We start from the raw sequence: 23,041 nt of genomic DNA on the forward strand, positions 1-23,041 counted from the left end.
GTGAGACGCCAAGTTAAACATGGTAAGACGAAGTTTACCGGGTCTGCTAGTTAATCTATAAAAAAGATTATGATTAAAGAAAATCGATAGCAAAAATTACTAAACTAGGGTTAGTTGTCCTACCTTGGACCTATACCCCACTTTGGTCCTATTCAAAAGAAAATTTTAAATAATCTTATCAACTCGCATAATTTAAAGCAAATGTTCCACGGACATCAAAATCCAGACTTTTCTGCATCTTTTTACATCAATAACTTCTTAAAAAAGTGTATTAAAAAAAAGTTTCGAAGGTTTTCAATTTTCAATACTTTTTCACGACAGAATATACAGCGCTAATAAAGAAGTGTCATTCAAAGCAACCTGTTTGCATAAGCAAGTATGCCTTTTTTAGCTAAACAATGTCATATTTTTTCTTAAATTTTTATTTATTTTGAAGATAGTGTTTTATATTACCTAATTATTCCACAAAACCTACACTTTACACGGTACAATCGCGAGAAAATAACAAATTAAAAACGGTCCAAATAGGCACTCTGTTCAGAAATAATTTTCAATCTTGTTCCAAACATAGACCAAACATAACCAACAAATATATATAGGTATCATACACGGTCTCATGTTCGAACACAACATTGATCAACTAGAGCTTGAAATCTTAGATCAGTGACGGACCTCAAATTTGAGTTTTAACGGGCAATTTATATTGAAAATGATATCAGATGTTCCCAAAACAAAGTTCGACAAAGCATATATAACTAAGCTTTTCGTTTTCTCAAATGAATTGGAAGAATTTTCGCAACTATCAGGGAGAAAAATCAGTAAGTCAGTTTAAGTTCATTATAATTTTAGTATTTATGAAACATGAAGTCGGCACAAACAAAAATGTAATCAATTTTCAAAGAGTCAAACTTTTTCTGAAACGTCAAACTCAATTTTGAGTTTAAATTTGTCACCGTGTAGATTCTCCGAGGTTAACAGAGATATTTTTTTCGAAAGGTCGAGAATAGCGATATGTTTTTTTCTAAATTTTGTTTTTTTATGCTCTGTACAGTAATAATCCTTTCTTGACAATACGAACTTGAAACTACCAAACCAAATTCTTGCGGATATTTTTGGGATAACCCATTTAGAAATGACAAGCCTGAATAAAAACAAACGTTTGCCGAGTGAAAACCGTGAAAACAAACTTTCGGAAGATTCCCGAAGATTTTTCAGGTGTCGAAAAAGGTTAGTTTTGTTTTATAAAAGTGAGTTCACAAATTTAATCTAATCTACGTGATTTCAGTCGTACAATGGCTGAACAACTGGATTCCGACGAATTCGGCGATCTACATCTACCGGAACATCCAGAAAACTAAAACGATTTAAGGTACGAATTGGTAATGGCCAGTCTGCTTTAGTGTGTCATATAAACGGAAATAAAACACAATCCGACAGAGGAAGCGTAAACAATGTTGTGTATGGAAGAAGGCCAGAAGTTGTTTCACTGGAGGGCGATAGAAAAGGATCTTTTACTGACAACATTACAGGTAGGTGATTCAAATTCTTAGGAACTAAAGTGCGTTGAATCAAATCAACCGTAGGAAATAGAGTTTTAAGCTAATTATTGTTTTTAATCATGATTCAAATCCTTTTCTTGCTTACAGTTCTGGAACTTTACCAATATTAGAAATGTAAGCAAGAAAGGAATTTAAATAATGACTTAGAACAATAATTTACTCAAAACTTTAGTCATTTTGATTTTTTTTATGTTTATGGTGTTGTTTGAAATTAATTTTAACATTGTCCTCCTTAACTTTTCAGATCGAAAATGAAATGAAAAAAGGCTTCTGATATACAGCGAGCATTACGAATCAGTCACTCCAACCAGCGCCGTTGAAAGCGAATCTAAACTATGCAGAAGATTCTAAAAGCCTAATGCAATTGGATTGAGAATGTATTATGGTATTGTTCCATACTCTGGCGAAACTTTGATGAGGAAACAAGAGATGAAAAACCCAAACAACCGTTTGTTCTTGGGTTTTCAGGCTGCGGGTGTAATATTATAGAATTACAAATGAAGAAATTCAACAGTTTTTTTTGTATATCATGATACATTTTGTGAAAAAAGAGGAAATTCTTAATACATCTGAAACAAAAAAAAAATTGAAAAATAGAATGGAAGAAAAGTATAAATCCTAGAAACTTATAAGTTTTCTAAAGGTTAAATTGCCAGCTGATCGTGGCCAAGAGACTGGCGTCCTTGTCTTCTAAGCCAACGGTCATGAGATTGGATTGCGGTCATGCTAGCCGGGTTTACCGTGGAATTGTGAGCCTTAATGATGGATGGATCTTTTCAAGGGAACTTGGAGATCTTACCTAGAAACATTTTTTTGTAGTACTACCGGTAAACAACTGCAACTTCAACCAAAAGTGCAGGGGTGTCAAGTAGTATTAGCAAAGTAAAAATAATAACGCAGGGTACTACCACAATAGGTCAACTAATTGGTCGCAGTGGGTTCTCTCCCCAACATGAAAAAAAGGATAAATTACATTACCCATTTATCCTTACAAAAAGTAGTTTTGTTATATAAACTGTTTGAAATGAATAATAACCATTGTAACTTATTATTCTATGTACATTTGAAATAAGTACTAAAAAACACAACAAAAAATATTAGAAACTAACCAAATGAATTTCCGTCATCTCAACGCTTCACATCCGAAGACAGTTCATATTATTATATATATTTTGTCATTCTGTAAAAAGTAAATTTTTCATTTTACATTACATATTTAATAAAAACCAATCCCTTTCCCCCTTTGGGCATAGGTCTAATACAGGATATCAGTCCTAGAACTAATACTAGAACTATGGGTCCAAACTAGGAATTTTACATTCATCAAAATTTTGCGTTTTTCTAAAAAAATACGCCTCTACAGGTCAAAAGAAGAGTTTGATTCGAAAGAGGAGATTAGGAACTGTTCTAGAAAAGAACAAGAACAAAAAAAACTTTAGTTTTTCGATTGAAAATATATCGAACATTAAAACGCATCGCTTAATAGGTCGAAAGTAGGGCAACTAACCCTAAATATAAAAAAAAGGTGCCCAGTACGTTTTTTGGAGGATAAACGAACTTATATTCAACGAGTTCATTTATAATCCAAATAATTCAAACTGTTAAAGTTTGAGAGCCACATATCTCGACGCTCACTAGTGGTCAAGGGGTTAACCTCCTAAACTCTCATGCTAGATGGCGTGGGATCGATTCTCTGCTGTTTTTTGAAATTTTTGTCAAATTTTTGATCGCCTTTGTAATTAATTTAGCGATTGCTGGCTACTGCTGCTGAGCAAATGGCTACCTTTTTTGGAGCCAACGTAAGCATGATATGTTCTATGGAATAGAAAAATTTTAAACAATTTTGTTTTTTTTTGGTTTTGAGATAGGTCCTACAAGAAAAAAAATCCAATTTTTTGATACTAAATTCATCAAAATCGTGAAACCTAGAATAGGAGTTAATGTGTTAAGAACGTTTTTATGGAACATACAAATTCCCGGACATCATCGTAACTCGTCGAGCTGAATCGATTGGTACCTATAAAGTGGGGTCTTGGACCCTTAATTAATGATATCCCCAACTGACCGTTCCCTATGCCTTTCTGTAAGAAAGCCAAAAAGGTTTCACTTCATTTTATTTTTAGAATCATCTTTTTTAAATCGATCATGAATTTTTAATTAAACTATGAAAATTTTCAAAAATGATTACAAGTAGCAACTTTTGAATTTTTGGGTTTGTTGTTATTTCAAGCTAAATTTAAAGTTCGAAAATCTGCAACAATCTGAGAATTTTATCATTTTAAAATTCCCTTTTTTTTAATCAGTTCAGTTGGTTCAAACATCATTCATATTTAGTGGATTCCTCTGCTCAAACAGAACTCAACGTGCCACCTCCTGAAGGCAATTGCAATCAAATACGAAGCAAAACATGTTGCACCGATACTAACAGCTAAAAAGAGCGCTAAATTAGCATCAAAATCCAATGAACGGTTTTCTGCAACTGGGTATTTGAATGCGGGTACCTACCGTAAGAAAATTTCCCCGGGCTAACCAGCTCGACGACAAACGATGAGGCACGTTGTCGGTCAAAGTGACACACGATTGAAAGCAATTCGAAAAATTAAACGCAACATACGGTGACTCACATTAATGTTTTGACAATCAAAAAACAGATTGAATAAATTTTTCTTTCTTTCACTTTCATTCTACCGCCATTGGATACTGATGGTGGTGACATAACACGAAAGCCGGAGCAGGTCAGTATCGGACTGGTAATCTTGTTTCAATTTGGCGCTATCAATTCGCAAAATACCGGCCCCGAATCGATCTGTCCGTTGCTCACTCTGCTGTTGCTGCAAAGCACACGGTTTCCATTTTGCGACTAAAATATGGGGGTCGATATTTCAAATGAAATTTGAATCTCGGCTGCCGGCAAGCTGAGAACAGTGGGTCAATCTGTAAATTAAAAGCTATTATAGTTTTATGTTTTGTTTAGTTTGATGATAAGTTGATGGATTTTTCAAGTTTATTATTGCTTTCAATTTCTGGAATCGTACATGTTTTGATAAATTTGGAAAAAAGATTTAATTAAAGCGTTCACTGGTGGTCTAGTGGTTAGCTCTCTGGTCTAACACGTTTCAGGGCGTGCGATCATATCTCTGCACTAGTTTGATGTTGTTTGATGAAACTGATCTAAAGTTATAAGATTAGTTAAAAGTAGTTCAAATAAAAATTCTTGCACTGGCGAACTTTGAAGATTGCTTATGGTCAATCGTGGCAAATTTTTTTCCGTTTTCGCGCACGTGCGTGGGTGGCAGGCTGGTATTAAATACTAGATTGCTGCGATAGGTAATAAATTGATACCTAACTGAAGAACATGCAGATTTTTGCTAAGTGATGTGGATCTACTAAAAACTGCTGAAGCCTCATGATGGCTTAAAGATAAGTATCCTTTAATTTCATTACATTTTAATCAAAACAGTATTTTTTCAAGTGATTCATGTAAAACAAAATATCTTAACTCTATTCAAGGGGATTGGTGGGCATTGAAATATTTTGGAACAAGTTTTCCTGGGGGAAGGGGATTTGGAAACACTAATTATGTTTTTTTATCTTCTAATGTTTCTTTTCAAGAGCGAGCAAAGGCGCTATATCCAAGGTCAAAGACCAGAAATGATAGTGCATCGATATCCGAAACTCTAATTTTTCACTATTACTATGCACGTTAATATAATAAATAATAATCGTAATTTAAAATAATAAAAATCATAGGAAATTCGGATGAAAATATTACTTATACCATGGGGTTTTGGATATCGGTGCAAAAAAAAAAAAATCATTTCCATCCACAGAAGGACGAATCCTCACGGTCCATCATCAAGGAGCACAGAAAATTTAGCATATGTGCTTCCAACGTTAAAATCTTAGTTAAAAGTAGCCTTCGAAACGTATGGTACTGTTGTCCACGTTTCTTCCTCCCTGTGTTCCAGTTGTCTCTGCGTCCAATACTGCACAGTGGGCCCGGCCTAGTTAAGATGAGTAGTAAATGTACTTTTACTACTCACCGGGATGCTGACAAGATCTGGCTGTGTATGTATCATAAGCATAAGCATAAGCATAAGCATTTGGAAAAAAGATTTAATTAAATCCCAAAATTCCGTCACTGTGCCCAAAGCTCCAACCAGAGCTTTTCTAGCAGATTTTTCGGAGGGACACCTCCCTCTTATGCCCGCTTGGTTGGTCGGTCTGCGGCAATCGTTTCATAGAAATCGAAAGCGAGAACGAACCAATTCCTTTGCGCGCCCGAATGAATTATTCATGAATTTGCTGCTCTCTAGCATTTTCAACGGGCGCATTTTTCGTTTTTCTTTTATTTACGTTTTGGGTGGCGCCTTCCAACAACAACGTGGTTGTTGTTTTTTTTTTTACTTTTGCTTTTGCTTTCTTGGGTAGACTTTTCGTTTCTACTTTTGGCTACTGATTTAACCACTTCTATTTTGAGACGATTGCATGGCTAGGAAAGTTGATTGTCCAGTCGGTTTGGTGACCACTCGAGGGATTGGTACGAGGAATTTGGAGGGCTTATTCAAGGAACTTTTGGTAAAATTTGATTAAATATTCACAAATTCGGAGAATTTAAAGGGTAAAGAACTCTGGGCCTAGAAAATGTTTCATTTTGGTCTGTTACTGAATTTAGCAGAGATAACTTGCACATCACCCCCTTATGGAAAATTTATTTTCGGAATACGATAAAATTTAAAAAGGCTAAGTGTTTCAAAAATAAACAAGAGTTTTAGTTCAAAGCTCTGAAAGGTAATTTTTAAGAATTTAACTATTATGAAATTAAAAAAAAGAAAGTTAGGTTGGAAAAAATATCAATTCATTCTTTGACCCTTCTCTCTTATGGAAGATAAGAGTTATTTCACCTTTTGTATTCTTAATTTAATAGAATTTTTTGATAAAAATTACTTGATTTGTAGGTTTTGTGTAATGATATAATATGCAATTTTATTGCATACGAGATTTCGTGCATTTTACTCCAATTTTTCGCATTATTTTTTATTGCCTCCCCCTCGCGATGTTCCAACTCCGAGTGACAAAAGAAGGATTCGAAATTTGTTCTGGCCTTATTGAAAAACATATTCAAAATTAAAAAAAATCAAATAAAAAAATATGTTGAACATATTTTTAAAAACGAGAGACTTAGACTGCATGAAACTTTCAAAAATCTACTTTAATTTTTTTTTTTGGACCAAAAAATCAGACCTTATTCCGTAACTCAAGAAACTTAATTTGTAAAATTTGGTCTAGCCCATGTTTGGTTACAGAATGTCAAATTAAGCTCTTTCCTGACTTAGACTCCTTCGCGGTGAAAAATCTTATTTCGTCAATAACTAAATAACGCAACTCAACTGGATTTTGTAACATGGAAGAATCCATGGGGAATGGTAGGAAGGGGAAAGTAAAACTGGTCTTGTTGTTTAAATCCTCTTAGAACTGTTTTTCGATTCCGATTCCCCCGCCATGGTGAAAATTCCGCGGTGAAAACCGGATTAATCGGAATTAAAACAGTTCTAGAAGGTTATGAACAACAAGGCCTGTTGGATTTGTATCTTTCAACGATTCCTCATCAGTTCCTCTGTGTTACAAACACTAGTTGGGACGCGTTTTTGAGTTATTGACAAAATAAGATTATTTCACGTTCATTTTCACGGGAAGTGTAAACGAGGCTTAAAATGAGCATGAGGCATCTAAGACATCATTTTTCACTACACTCAAAGAAGAGATTGCAAAATTTCGATGCCGATTGGAGCTAACTATGTGCCGAAAACACGCTAAAAGGTGCATTGCGCCAATAATAATATGTTTCATTTCCCATCATTGGCATAAAGAGTCGATCATAGGACATACAAACATTCAAGCGAAATATCAAAAACATCAAAAAAAATTGCAGCCAGTGAGAAACGAACTCACATCAATTTTCTACCTTCATCTTGCTCATCCGACAGCTTAACCAGTGTTCCAACTGAGGCAGATGGAGAACGAGGGTTAATTTTTACAGTCTTTCTGCACGGCTCATTACAAAAAAAAAACATTCATTCAATTCATAAATTTATTGTTTCCATCCTCTTTTATCTTTTTATGGGATACGAAGGGGCATGAAAACGTTTTCATTTCGTTCCCTTCAGTCATACGCAATACGGTTGCGCTGGAAGGTTAATACCGGCTATCTCAAATCGAATCATCGCCGCTGGCGTTCACATTTTATGCCAATGTAGTTGAAATATGTGAAGCACATGATTGGAGTACAGGCTTAATGTTGGGTTTAAGGTTTTCTATTAGCGTTCCGCTAGAGTGATGCATAAAAAACTTGATAACATCAAAGTGAAAGATTAAAAAATAAAAATTTGTATGAATTCTACTGAGTCCAGAAAAAATGGAAAAATCACCGAAATATCGCATAAATAGAAAAAAATGTATTGTTTTCCTTTCTGTCATTTTCGTTCTTGCTATCGTATTTGTAAATTCTCTCATTATTTTTTTTTTTTAATTTCATCATTTTTTTTTGCAATCTGGTGACCTGATTTTTACTATTTTTTGGCATTTCTGAAGTTTTTGTCATGTTAATCATCGTTTTAAATTAGACGTATTTCACGACAAATCGACACGAGGTTGGCATGACCCTCTCAGAATTCAAACAAACTTTGTGGGCATATAGATCTTATCTAGTAAAGCAAATTGGCAAACTTTGTTTTCCAAAAAATATCTAGACTAACATTTGAAAAAGGCTAAACTTTTAAGGCGAATATATTATAAAAATTTTAAGCTCGAAAATAAGAATTTTTACTCAAATGTGGCTCATGAAAAAAAGACTGAATTTTTAAAAAAAAAATTAAATTTTTTTTATATCCTTCAATGAGAAAAATGAGAAAAAAACGCCATCTCAGAAATTGATGAATTTTTCTTTATTCGGGTGATAATTAGGTTTTAAAGTCGTCCATACATTACAACCTGTTCATATTTACGGGAAAAAAGTTTTTCTGACATATAGTTGTTCATGTTTTTTTGAAGATCATGTTATTTAATTTTCTTGTGTAGATTTTCTACCATTAGCTTAAAACTCGCTTCGTTGAATTAATTGTACTGATTTCAAAGAAATGAAAGTTTCAATTGTTATGATTGGTGGACAAAGTAAGTGGAAATCCTACTCTGGGAAAATGCTTACTAAAGATGAATTTTTTTTTTGACTTTGTAAGAAAAACTTTTTTCCCCTTTTCCCTATGCACAAAATTTCAATGTATGGCCGACTTGTAGGCATTGTTGCCACTCGTCTTAGAAAAAATATTCAATGTGAGATGGCGTTTTTGGGAAATTGAGTTTTGGTTATTTTAATTTATTTTTTGCAGTGTAGGATTTTAAAATATTTTTTAACTTTGCTTCTTTTAGGCAATGATACGATGTGGGACAAAAGGTCTTGTACGGCTAGAAATTTTCTCAAACACGCTCTTGGCTCATTTTCAACACCTTTCATGCTTCCTAATCTAATCTATCCGTCAATAATTTTCGTTACTTTCATTGGTGTAGAAGTTGTAGTTTTAGAGCAAAAAATTTTCATAAAAAATTTGCCAATAATGTTTTGCCTTTTTAAAATGTTAGTCTAGATTTTTTTTGGGAAAACTAAGTTTATCAAGTGCCTTAACTACGTGAGGACAATACACACACAAAGTTTCATTCAATTCTGAGAGGGTCATGCTGGCGCGAGTTGGCGCGAAATCTGTCATTTTTTTTCATTGGCTATTTTTTCGTTGATTTGCATGTTAACAGCTTAAAAGTTCAACTATTGTTTTAAAATTTCATGTTAAATTTTTAATTTTGTAAGAAATGAAATCTAAAAACTACTCAAAATATATGTTCAATCATTAAGGGACTTTTAAGTATTTCAAGGACTACCTAGTGGAAAAAGAATGGACCACACTGATGACAATCCAAACAACCAAAAGTCTCATACTACCTTGAAAACATGATTTTAAAATTCACATTTGGCTATGTAAAGGTTTTTCAAAACCCATTTTACGTGAAAGTTTCTCAAAAACTTCCATCGCCTTTTGAAGGGCTATACTGCCGTTCTAAGCAAGATTGTCCCATGTGGAAAAACGTGCAAACGAGAAAAACGCGATTGAAATATCAGCTATATTTCCAATTTTTCTCTCAAACTAAAAATTCACCGACAGTTTTTTCGTAGTGAACAGTTCAAGTTAATCATTTTACAATGTTTTCTGCCAAAAAAATTTAATTTCCTACAAAATAACATCAAATTAGAGCCAAAAATGCTCCGTGTAACACTTTTGCGTAGAATCAGAACGCATGCCGATGCTAGTTCTACGAAAAACTGTCACACGGCTACAATTTTTCTATCATTTTAAAAGCTTGCGTAGTTAATTTTTTTCCCAAAAACTCATGCTAAACCGTAATTTGAGAAATACGTTCCTCATTGTTTATAAAAATGTATAGTTGAGTATGGATCTTGTAAGTAGTGCCTACCGAAAAGTGTTTGGTAAAAATTTCTCTGAATAAAACACTCAAGGCTTCTCGCTGCTCTTCTGCCCTCTATTTTAGTGTTCTTTTCAGTGAATATCATTAAATTCAACAGTTTGAACTCATCTTAAGACAATTTTTTGATAAAATTTGCATTTTTCATAGAATTTTCTCTAGTGCGACATTCTTGCGTAGAACTATCAACATAGAGACAACCACCTTGATGAAAATTTCGTATAAGTTCAGAACAAAGTATACTTTTTTGTGTTTTTATTCGAAAGTTAACACTAAAAGAGACCGTTTCCAGTAAATAAAGTGAAAATGACCCAAAAGTCACATGGGACATTCTTGCTTAGGCAGTATAGCATTAAAAAAAGGAACTTCAATGCACCTTTTAAGCGACATCTTTTTAAAGGCAATCAGAGTGTCTCCTAAGCTTTTTCTAATGAACCGACTAAATCATATGTGACTCCCTTAGGAGACATTTTGCGGACAACATAGAACCAAGAAGAAGAAAAAGATTTTTTTTGGGTTGTTTACTACACAGTCAATAAAATTAAGGAAAAAAATCCTGAAGGAAATTAATTGAAAAAAGCATGGAGGATCGACTGGGCTTGGTAAGGAAACATGTCAACCGATACAAGAAAACCTTAGTTTACATAAAGGAGTTCCACCGAGTGAGACTGAATTGATAATCATCAGCAACAATCTTCACCAGCTCAAAGAAACTCATCAGGAAAACCATTGGAATCAAAGATCGAATCAAAAGGCAACAATTTCGACCTGGAAAAATCATGCGGCAAGAATTAAAAGACACGGTTCCATCCTATTTATCACTGGTGTTGTCGATTAGGACAACATCTGCACCGGAAGCCGCAAATTTTGTGGAAATTTGATTAAAAATAAGAAAAAAAAATGAGCAATTGGAAAAAATAGAATAATTTGAAAGTAATGAACTTATGAATGAAAATAAAACTTCAACATTTAGTTATAACGTGAAAATGGTTGTCTATCTAGAAAGCTCAACAATACCAGTCGATTGACAAGACATTTTTAGGAATGAAGGAAATGTCGTAACTGCTGCTGATGTCTTTTTTCATTTTTCTCAGAATTCTCAAGGGACATAAGCATTAATCAAGTTCATGTGCAGGATATTCTAAATACATGGACTAAAAATCTAGACGCTTCGAAAGGTCCAGGACCTGACGGAATCCCTCCTGTATTCATGAAAAGTTTGGCAAATGAACTGACAGCTCCAGTTTTGGCTTTTCAATATGTCATTGGAATCAGGCAATTTTCCTAAAATTTGGAAAAGCTTATTTTTAGTGCCTTGTTCAAATCTGGTTGAAAGACTGACATTCGAAATTATCGCGGAATAGCCATTATCTCTAGCATTTCCAAGCTTTTTGAAGCAATTATAAACTAAAAAATATTTTCTCAAATTAAGAACCGAATAACTTACAGGCAACCTCAACTAATTTAATTGAATTCATAGACTTTTCAATGAATACAATGGATAATGACAACCATGGCCGTAGGAACGGGAGGGGTTTTGGGGGTTAAGCCCCCCCCCCCATAAGGATCCAAAACAGCAAGCGAGATATTCTACTCTACACTCAAAATTACAAATTCAGAACCAAATTATGATGGTAGAGTAAGGTTAATCAAGAATAAAAGTCTAGACTAAAAACGAATGCCAAAACCTCAAAAACCCAACCTCAAGTCCAAAATTCTGCAACACTTTTTCAAAATTTTCTCACTTGGTCATCGAAATTTAGGTCTGAATATTAAATTTCGAATTAAATTAAACCCATTTCGGAAGTTCTGATTCCATGATTCCCATAATCAAAATTGTATTCCTATTATCATACTTAGGAGTCTGTATCCTGTTTAGGATTCTTGATTTTCAGTTCGGATAATCATAAGAAATTAGAAATGAAAAGTTGCTTTGAAATCCTGGTTCAAATTCGGTTTTGTATTTCATATCAAATTTTAATCATGTTTTTCGAGATCATATGCATTTTCAATATTGTGATAGTTTTCCGAAGATGAAAATAGATTTATTTTAATATTCAAATTAGAATTTTTTTAACTTAATTCTGACACAAAATTCAAAAAATTAAAGCTTTGAAATGGCAATCCAACATTGAAAAGTAAGATTCAGATCGTTGTAAATTTATATTTTAATTCTGATTGACAATACAGGTCAAAAATAAATTATTTAAATAGTGAATTTCAATTAAACCAGAAATACACAGTTTAAATAATACATTCATGAAGGAAGGCTCTATAACTTGGCTCATAAAATTCTGATCTTGAATAAGATTCTCTAAACATAATTGTTTTTAAATTTCAGAAATCGTGTGGAAATTTGGATACAATTTTAAAGCGCATTTTTTTTAATTTCGCTTACCAACAGCATAACTCGAATGGACTGAATATGAGTGTTTAACTTTATCGACAAAGTTGAACACAACATTTGCCGTTACTTGAAAATGCTAAATTTTTAAAATTTTGCCCAGGGGTTTCTGAGATACAGAATGCGGACTTCGTTGATTCTCGTCATATATTTCTACGCAGTCTTTAATGTGCTAAGATTGCTTGTTAATTCAATTTCCAGCTTCCAATTTTTTAAACAAAATTATTTTATAAACACAATTCAGCTGAAAATTACAAATAAAAGGTAAAATTTGAGTTCTTTGTTTTATCCGCTAAAAAAAAATTATTTAAAAAAAAATTTCCACAGGCTTTTTATTGTGGAATTGATTCTTTATGAAAAAAAAAACTTTTCAAGAAATATCTTCACTTAAAAAATCTGCACAAAATTCTATATTTTCCCAGTGTATTGTCATTATTAACACATTAAGGACACCAAAATTTGGCATTTAATGTTCCAGAAACCAAAAGACCAAAATCTGCAAATTTAATATAGATAATTGAGTAACGGGAAGTGTTGTGTTACATTTTGCAGAATGAGGTTTCATTATTTAAATCATAACATTTGAATTATACTTTTTAATGGAGCATACTAGCGGCTAGCGAAAAAACGAGATATTTCGTATTTGGTTCGCAATTTGTTATTATTGCAGTTTTTTTTAAGTCAAATTTCATACTTTTATCATGAATTTGGTTCAAACTTGCATCAAGAAAATTGTATCCCAAAATTTGGTGATTTTTATTTCTTACTTTTTTTGAAAATTTGTTTTATTTTCATCAAAGGTTAAAATCTTTAAGATTTTAAAATAGTTTGGGAGATTAAGCTTGTTTGATTTGAGTATAGATTTGGAAATTGAACTCTCTTAAAAAATGCTTTTATGCCCAAATACACTAAATTTGATCTAGCAGACTCTTTAAAAAAATTCAAAGATTTTAACCATCAATGAAAGCAAATCTAGCTCACATTTGAGGTTTGGGACCAGTTTTCTAAAGTTACGATTTAATACGACAACTTTTAATGTCAAAGTACTTAAAAATTAATAATTGTATAGTAACAGACATAATTGGTTTTAATTTTTTTTTGTATTTGTGCATTGTTGTTCAAAAAATCATAGGTAAAAATCAGTCATCAGAACCCCCCCCCCCATGAGTCGGTTCTTCCTACGGCCCTGATGACAACCATGTGGAAGCTCTTTATACTGACTTTATTAAGGCATTTGATCGCATAGACAAACCAATGCTTCTTTTCAAATTACAAAAAATTGGAATAAAATCTAAACTCCTGAAATGGTTTTAATCATGGCTAACGAATCGCCAACAAACAATAAATTTCACATAAGAAATCGCTCCCTATTCAATTCACTTCGGAAGTTCCGCTAGGATCTCATTTAGGACCTCTTCTTTTCATACTTTATGTAAACGACATTTCCTTTATTCTCGAAAATCTCAAACTGCTCATACGACATGAAGCTCAATTTGGAAATGAGAAATGAAGAAGACATCAGCATATTCCAGAATGAAATTCACATTTTCTAACTGTGGTGCAAAAAAAAGCCTTCTGAAGCTAAATGTAAAAAAATGCAATTTTATTTCATTTAGCAGAAAGCACAACACCAAACATCACAATTACATTAGGAGATCAGAATGTAGAAAAATGTGAACGAGTCAGGGATTTAGGAATTATCTTAGACTCCAAACGTACTTTAACAGACCATTACAATACTATCATCCATAGTGCAAATGACATGCTGGGCTTTATCAAGCGCATTTGCTTTAATTTTCAAGACCCATACACATTAAAAACACTATATATTGCCTATGTAAGGTCTTTACTGGGATATTGCAGCGTTGTTTGATCCCCATATTCAATATCACACGAAGAAAGAATAGAATCAGTACAAAAGCAATTTCTACTATATGCCCTTCGTAAAATAGGTTGGACATCATTTCCACTTCCATCAAAAGTAATTCTATTAAAATTGAACTATCACGCACCTTCTCGGCAACTTCGAAATCAACAACTGCGAAACCATTGACTTTAAAATGTCTCGGCAAAAACTCAAACAATATTTTAATCGAAGAAATCTAAACTCTTAAGATGAATTGTAAAGCAGGCACTGCTCAAACCTTTTCTTAAGGAAATGCACATGTATCAAACTAGTCTAGGTTACGGTTGACGAAAAAATAAATAAAATTCCTAAATAAATAAATAAAATTCTGTTGTTAAAATACAACTTTTAACGGTGGTTGGAAATGGGTTGGTATGGTCAAGAGGCAATCTTTCAACTTTTTTCTTTGATTTGCGTGTAGAAAAAATTTAGGTATTCCTTAAAGGCTGTATAGCAATTTCTTCAGACACCGAAGCGAACATCAAAATTTTTTTAGAACTTAAATTTTGGGCTGATCAGAATTCTCTAGGAACTCAGACGGGAGCTGATTAAGCTTCTAAAGAGAATTCTGGTTGCTTGGGAATTTATGTCCCACAAAGAAAGATAATAAATTTTGTTTTTTGAAACGAAACCAGTTTTCGAAGTTTCATGCAGTTTTAGGTCTTTATTTGAAGTTTGAATTGAAATTTTTATTTTCTTTTTCTGAGATTAATGTAAAATTTCTGGACTAGCTTTTTAAAAAAGAACCTATACAGGGTGACAAAAAAGTCCGGTCGCACAGAATAATCTCAATATTTCAAAGAATAAGTAGAATATCAGAATCTGTCTTTCATAACTTTATTCAGTAACTCATCAAGATACTTCACAGACGATATCTCGGAATAACACCACCTTTCTCTGATCGAACCAGCTTCAGACGTCTCGGAAAGTCGTCACAAGCGGCGCGCACGTCCGGTCTCGTATAATCTTTTTCAACCTTGGAGTTCTCACAGACCTTGGTCGTCCAGATCGTGTCTCCAGATCGTGTCTCCTCGGTGCCTCTGGTCTCTAGGTTTCGATTTATGGACTTTCCGGTTGATTACGAGAGGTTTTAGGAATTTGAATATGTTGAATATGTGTCCGGGTTTGTACCCTCTCACATATTCAGCGATAACAGCTGCTCTCAACTCTGCCACTCACAATTTAATGTACACAAACTGCACAGAAACGAAACTCTGCCACTATGGGCAGCAAAGTTAGCCCTTTTATTTGACATATAGATGGCACCAGAGAGATGCAAAGTATAGGCTACAGGCGACCCCAAAAAAAAAGTGTGACAGGACTTTTTTTCACCCTGTATGTATGGAAGCCAAATCTATTATCGATTCATGGGTAAACTTAATAACAAATTTGAGATGCAAATTACCCTGTTCATAAAAAGGTCGGGTTCTTTGCATTGATCTTTCTACTAGTGAAAGTAAAAAATCTGCAGTTCATAATTCGCATTTATTCCTCGTTTTTATTTGTTTACTTGACAAAACTTATGCGGAAATTCGTCAATATACTTTCTTCTGCAAATTGTACTTTGCCAATTTCTAAAACTGGTTGTTGATAAAAAAAAAGCTTTGGGTTCATGTATTCAAAAGTCATTATTCGGAGAAAAATATATATTATACACAAATTGAGAGCCCACCGCAGTCCAACTCTATTTTTTTTCTCTTATTCAAACTTAATAAATATTATCAAAACATCTGACATACATAATTTATTCTTTTGCGAGGTCGATTCTAAACTCAATTTTGCATAATAAACTTGATTTTTTTCCATAGATACAAGTGAAACTTTTTTTTAGGTTCTATAACCACTTTTTCATGCTTCTGCACAACAACAAAAAACATTAATATTACCTACCCCATACAACAAATTACTATTTTACCAAAGGTCAATCTAATGGTGCTTCCAGACACGACTTCATGTTTCTTTCAACCATTTGATCGACGTTTTCACTTTCGAAAATTAAACATTATCATTGTTTTTGTTCGAGTTCAAACTGTTTCAAAAGGTTCACGTCAATCCATGAACTCATCGCTGGGCCATTATCCGGAGGAATAAAGCCTTCAAAATCTCCATTGAAGGCTGAATTAACGCATACACACACAGACATGACCACATCTTATTACAATGTAATCTCGATCGTGAGCCGCATATCTCACCATATGTGAATGAGTTTGTGTATATGTATGTCTAGCGCTTCGGTCACCAACCGCAATCTCACGCTGCAATTGACCCAAAAACGTCCAAAAACCTTCTCCTCGTCCAAATTGTCGAGATTTACCCAAACCCGAACCCAAAACATGCGCGCCCTGACCTTAGCAGAAGAAGGAGAAAAAACAACTTGAGTACATGCCATCGGCTCACACAGACTTTTCTGACCTTTCTCACATAGTTTGAAAAACCTCAACATGATTCCCCTTCGTCGTCGCACATCATCAGCTTTTACCCTCCTCTCCTTGAAAGCCCCAAACATAGTTAGAGCCACGATTTTCGACCGAATGCCTCTCATAGAAGCATCATTTCACATTAATTCGTTGCGAGCTTTCAAATAAACCCATTTTGAGACTGTCAGCCGGGAGAGAAAATCCCCGAACAGGAAACATCTTGCTGCTTGGACGCTTGCTGGCTCGCTCGCTGCTGCGATGTGCGGGTGACAAAGGGTTCCTAATGTTGGGCCCATCTCAACCCCCGAGCTCGTCTTGTCTCGTCGTCACAATCCCGTAGAGTCGCAATCTCTCGTGAGGTTTCGGATTTTAATACCCCATATACTACCCCGAAGATTGCGGTGTGTGGCTATTACGGGTTGGAATGTGTCTCGGAAAAGGGTTTTCAGACTTTTCAGCATAAAAAATCCAAGTCACGAAACACGCAAATCTCGAATATGCTGCCTCAACCAGCCTAGTCGCGTCCCAAGAGTTTGTTGGAATCATCCAGCACAAACAACCCCGATGTGATTGGCTGGGGCAGCACGTCGTTGCTATTTTTGTTGCTACTTTTGCTGGCGTCGTCTTCTGTTTCGCTCCTCCAACGACGTCGTCAGATTTTTGTGAAGTTTTGTGTCGAGTGAAAATCTAAATCTTGTGGTGGCTTTGCGGAGTGATTTTTCTCAACTTTTGGCTTAATGTGGCTTTGTTTGGCCGTGACAGACTTCGGTGGGGTTGCCTTTTGGGCCTGCGGGCTTAAAGTGTGGCGCGTTCCTACCTACCTATCTATATTTGTAGATAGAAACATTTTGAGGGTGTGATTTTGGCAAGGGTTAGGAATCGGAATTCAGCGTGTTTCTATATGTGTGTTTTGTGGGACGACCTTAACATTATGTTGAGGAGGTTATCTTTTGATGTTAGTTTGCTGATTGTTACAGGGTTTGACAGTTTTTAGACTTAAACTGTCATGAAAGACATAAGATAATTTCTTCTGGGATCGCGGATAGTTACTGGAATGTGAAGATTTTTTGAACATTTTCTGAAAACTTGTTCGTATTTAAGATTTAAGCATCATCTGTTATTGTTTCATGGAAGTAAAAATAATAGATATCGAATCATGGTTTTTTTTACTTTAACTTTAGCTTTCCTTGTTACTTTCTTTGAAATTTTGATTTTGATTTTTTAAATGAAACTGTTCAATTAGGTGCCAGCTGGCCACACACGGACGCCGGAATACCTGTTGTAATATTTTTAAATAAATAGTTTTATAATACAGTTACAAGTCTGGGCTAAAATGCATCAAATGCAAATCGAAGATTCACCTTTAAAATTTCGTTTCTATATGCTGGAATATGATTGTTTTTCACCACGCGTTTGTCAATTTCAAAATTTCATCCATCTACATTATTTTTTATGATTGTAGGTAGTAAAATTTTTTGTTGTATTTTTTATCATCAAATGTATGCAACATCCTTATATTTTTTCTTTAAAAACATTTATAGCAGAAATAATGTGAAATTTAATTCGAACAAAACAAAACTTACTGAAATTGGTGCTTAATGCGTTATTTCATTTCAAATATCAAAAACAATAAATTTTAAAACGTTTCCAATGGATTTTTTTTAAAACTAAGCTGTTACAACTTTTCCTTTTTCTTAATAGGGAGAAAATCGCATGTTTTTGTAAATTTTAAAATAGCTTGGGAAACCAATTTTTTTTTCACTACTTCAATTTAATGTCCCATCAACCTTTAAACTTTTGATGTACAAGTGGTATGATTATCTGTGGACATTAAGTTATTAGAAGCCCTTTACGTGGAAAAGTGTTGCATAAAGCATAATGTGGTACATTATACCACTGCATGTTTTGTATGGAAATTCCACATTCTTAAATTTTTACAACTCCCATAACTTTTTTTTTGTTGTTTTTGCTACTAGAAATTGCAATATGAATTTTGAGGGACGCAAAAATTCAAAAAAAAGTTTTGGAAAAAAACGTGTAGCCCTAATTTAGAACTGGATCGATCAGTCCTTAATTAGGGCTAAACGTTTTTTTCCAATTTTTTTTTGAATTTTTGCGTTTTTGACTGCTCATTTGATTTGAAAGCTGTGAAACCATGGGATTAGATTGAAAAATCTCAAAAAACTGCTTTGCGTAGGCAGGGAATTAATTGATTTATAAAACTTTTTCAAAAACATTTCATGAAGTTATTTGAACACATTATCTACCTTTTAATATTTTACTCAAAAATAAAACTACCATCATTGTATTTTGTATTAAATTGTGTTATGTATAAATTCTAAATGTATATTAAATTTAAAATATCTACAATTGGTGTTTTTAAGCCCTATGACATTAATTGTATTCCGAACTTTTCAAAAACTATCAATTTTCATGAGTTTTCAAAAGATTTTTTTAGTTTAAACAAAGTTTGTTGCAATTAACCTTTTTCTCTGCGTTAGGCAGAAAACTCGTGACACATTAATGGCACGCATGAATAAAAGCGTTTGAGCTTCGTTTGATAAGTATTGTGATGAGAATTCACGCCAAAATTTAACATTTTTGACTTCAGAACATAATACCTTAATTTTTTATCTCTGTGTGGAAATAGAATATCGATAGTTTTCAACCAAAATAGACAACAAGATTAACACAATCTCATGTAAGTAGCTTTCTGTTTGAACAACAAGCAATAAAATAATGCCTCTTTGCAGTTGTGACGTGAATTCAATTAGTTTCAACAAATCAGGGTTGTGCACTGAATTCAAGTCACGAAATTTTTAGTATTTTTTTTTTATCATATTTTATCTATACTTTTACAAGCAATATTTTTCAGTATCATTTTCTAACTTTTTTCTTATTTTAGTTCACACTTACATAACAACAAATTGGGAAATTATTCGTTAAAATTTCTACTGTTTAATTTTGATTTGAAAACAACGAATTAATTTTGAAATAAATCTACAAATTTAAGTTTGATTTGAAAAAAAAAATCTATCATCTGGAGGGTAAAGACAGCTTTAAGGGCACATTTCCCTAATAATATTTTTTAATCAAATCATAGGACTTGAATTCACCTTTTCGCGCTGTTGTTACTCAGCTGGATTTCAACCGATTTCTATAAAATTTTGGGTTTAAGATAATGATGATATTTATTTAAAACTTTTTCACCTCAGAGGACATTTGGGATTGATTAGGATCTCAAAATGGTCTTGTCATTTCCATATATTTTTTTCGAGGCCGTGCAACGAGTAGCTATTTTATCTAAGTGAAACGTTCCGATCAAGAAATGAATTTATTATAGCAACTGGAAATTTTTTTGAACCCAAAAGGTGTCCTCCGGCGGAATTAAGTCCTAAATCACTCTAAGTTAAAGACATTTTATTTTACGACATTTCATTTTACGACACTAGGTGGTTTAAATTTTTATAAATTAAACATAAACTAACAATCGAATGGTAAAGAATAAAATATTTGACGAAAAACCTGTTTTTTATGCTTCTCCAGAATACAATTTTCCAGAATCGCTTTAACTCTTGAGATTCAGTACAACCTTCCCTTTTTCATTTAGCTCCAATATGGACTTTGGCCTTCCGATGATTTTCAAGTAGGAATTTATCAAGGCAAATTTGACAAATTGACAAAAAAATATCTCCAATTGTATTTTTTGATAAGGATAGAACCGTGTATAGATCTTCGCACGATAGTACAAACAACGTACTTTGTTGAGCAAAGTTTAAGTGTGCAAAAATCTGCATCTTTTGATGGTATTGGTGATAAAAAAAATTTCACGCTAGGTACACATTTTGGTCAGTTGAGTCAAAAAAAAATTTCCCAAAAAAAATTTTTTTCTAGAAAATAGCTTGCTGGTTTTAAATTTTGATACAAATTTGGTTCATTTTTTATTTTTTACGTTCAGTATTGAAATCACACAAAATAAAAAAAAATATATTCAATATGTTAATTTTGTGAAAATTTTCGGACCGAGCATTTATATAAAACCAAATCTTTAAATATTGGACTTTATTTTCAAAGATCGCGAAGATTGCAAAAATTTGCGGAACGGAACCTCTAAACCAGGGGTGGCCAACATTTTCAACAGGCGGGCCAAATTTCAGGAATGAGACTGGCGCGCGGGCCAAAAAATTGTTTTGGAATATTCGTAATTAAACAAATAATAACAGTTTTTTTTTAAAACACTATAAAAATAAAAACTTTTGCCTTGGTCACATCAAGTTTAGATAAAGCTTGCCAGATTACCTGATTTTATCCGGGTTTTCCCGGATATTCAAAAAAAAAAATTTGGGAAAAGTCCGGTTCGGTCGGTTGCTCGAATTTCAGTGAAAAATTTCCGGATTTTCTCTCCTTTTTCCGAATTGAACAAAAAAAAAAACAAATTGTATTGTAATTTTTTTTTTTTTTTATGCCTACAAAACGAATTTTTTCTTTGAGAAAATTTTATTAAACATACCATGGAAGGTTTTTTTTCTTGATTTTTGTTGAGTAGTTCCTGTGTATTGGCCAAATTTGCCCGGATTTTTGGTGGACAATTTTGAAAACAGATGCCCGGATTATGCCTGGTTTTTAGATAAAATAGCCCGGCCTGGATCCGCACTGAAAAAAATCTGGCAACCTCAGTATAGGTTCATCTTAATAAATCATTTTTGTTCCTTGCATATTTCAAGAAATTTTGCTCCATTTGAAAAATAGTGGAAATATTCCGCAATACGAAATAAATTATTCATCCCAACTTATGCTCAGGTAAATCTTTTCAAGGCAATTAAAAGTTTGGTTTATTCATCCCAAAAATGTCAAAAAGCGTGACATTAAGTCATTCTTATGGTATTCAATTTAAAAAATGACCGCGCTTTTTCAAAGATTCCAAGTTCACCGTATTTCTTAGAAAAATTTAAAAAACCGCGGAATGGAATTGTTGAAATAAAGTAACTTTCCCATGCTTTTGACATTAAAAAGAATGCTTTTCCAACGAACTCTAGTTATATCATAAATAATATTGATTTTTTAAAGTACGGACCTCAACCTCAGCTCAATCCAACTCTTTTCAAATTTTCCAGTATCTCGCTTTGTCAAGTGAATTGGGAAAGCTTTCCAAAAACAAGACGAATACGAATTGGATTCTTTGATAATCATAGAACATTTTGTAGGTAAAAAATTTGGTAAAAAAATCGTTCTTCTGGGAGATTTGTCAGTACCAAACCGGATCTAGTTGAATTCTACTACCCAACTGTAAATTCTGATTAGTTTTTCATTATTGACGTACTTGTACATCAATACAAAGCAAGATGCCAATTAAAATATATTTGGAGTTGGTTAAATTTTCATAAAGCTTAGCAAATAATAACAAATTGGAAAAATTTTCACAGCAAACTTTCGGTATTTTACAATTTTTGCAAAAGTTACTAAATTTGGATGGATGAACGACGTTGTTAAAATAGAATTCAAGTTACGAATGGTAGAAGTTGTTGTAAAAGTATTGTTTTAGTTATAATGATGATATGATTGTATAAGGCCCTCAGAGCCAAAGGGGTATAAGTGCAAAATTCATAATGCCAAACGATTCTCTATAATGCAAATTATATTGAGTAAACTTTTGAGATTTTTATAATTATACCCTCATACTTGTATGTTCGAAATAAATTCTAAAAATGTATGGAAAATGACTAAAAACAACAATTTAAAAGCATGTTTTCTCGAAATTAGTTTTCATACACTTTCACCCCTTTGACTTATATCCCTTCAAAGAGATTTTCAGATCTCTGTTTTCAATTTAGTTAGTTTAGATTCAGATATACATATTTATCCAAAACATATACGCAGATCAAGAAAAACGTAAAATTCTTAGACCATGGCTTTCCAAAAAAAGCTTCGCGGGCCACAAAAAGTTGGTCGCGGGCCACATGTGGCCCGCGGGCCATGGTTTGGCCACCCATGCTCTAAACAAAAATTTTTTTCAGTTGGCCCCATACCAAAATTTGTTCTCCACATTCTTATCTACCATTTGGAGGATAAGCCTCCAGATTTCCAGACATTTTACAATTTTGCTCCACTCTAATCAACATGTTTGAAGCTATGTGAGAGATGTTCAATACTCACAATAGTCAATTGAATAAGCAAAAAAAAAATCTAAATCCTAGTCCCCATTTCTTCATTCCAATTCCTATTGACT

The 23,041-nt window shown here is 33.3% G+C and overlaps 1 protein-coding gene and 1 long non-coding RNA gene across 4 annotated transcripts in view; both read left to right on the forward strand.

Moving 5' to 3' along the window:
• LOC129751445 (uncharacterized) overlaps nt 1-23,041 on the forward strand; it is a 561,460-nt gene that overhangs the window by 113,832 nt on the left and 424,587 nt on the right. The window lies entirely within an intron of this gene.
• LOC129751446 (uncharacterized) lies at nt 1,130-2,295 on the forward strand. Its single transcript, XR_008738712.1, has 3 exons — nt 1,130-1,227; nt 1,286-1,529; nt 1,804-2,295. It is a non-coding gene; the product is annotated as an uncharacterized LOC129751446 (long non-coding RNA).

The sequence above is a fragment of the Uranotaenia lowii genome, chromosome 3 (genome assembly GCF_029784155.1).
Source record: "Uranotaenia lowii strain MFRU-FL chromosome 3, ASM2978415v1, whole genome shotgun sequence".
In the NCBI taxonomy this organism is placed as follows: domain Eukaryota; kingdom Metazoa; phylum Arthropoda; class Insecta; order Diptera; family Culicidae; genus Uranotaenia; species Uranotaenia lowii.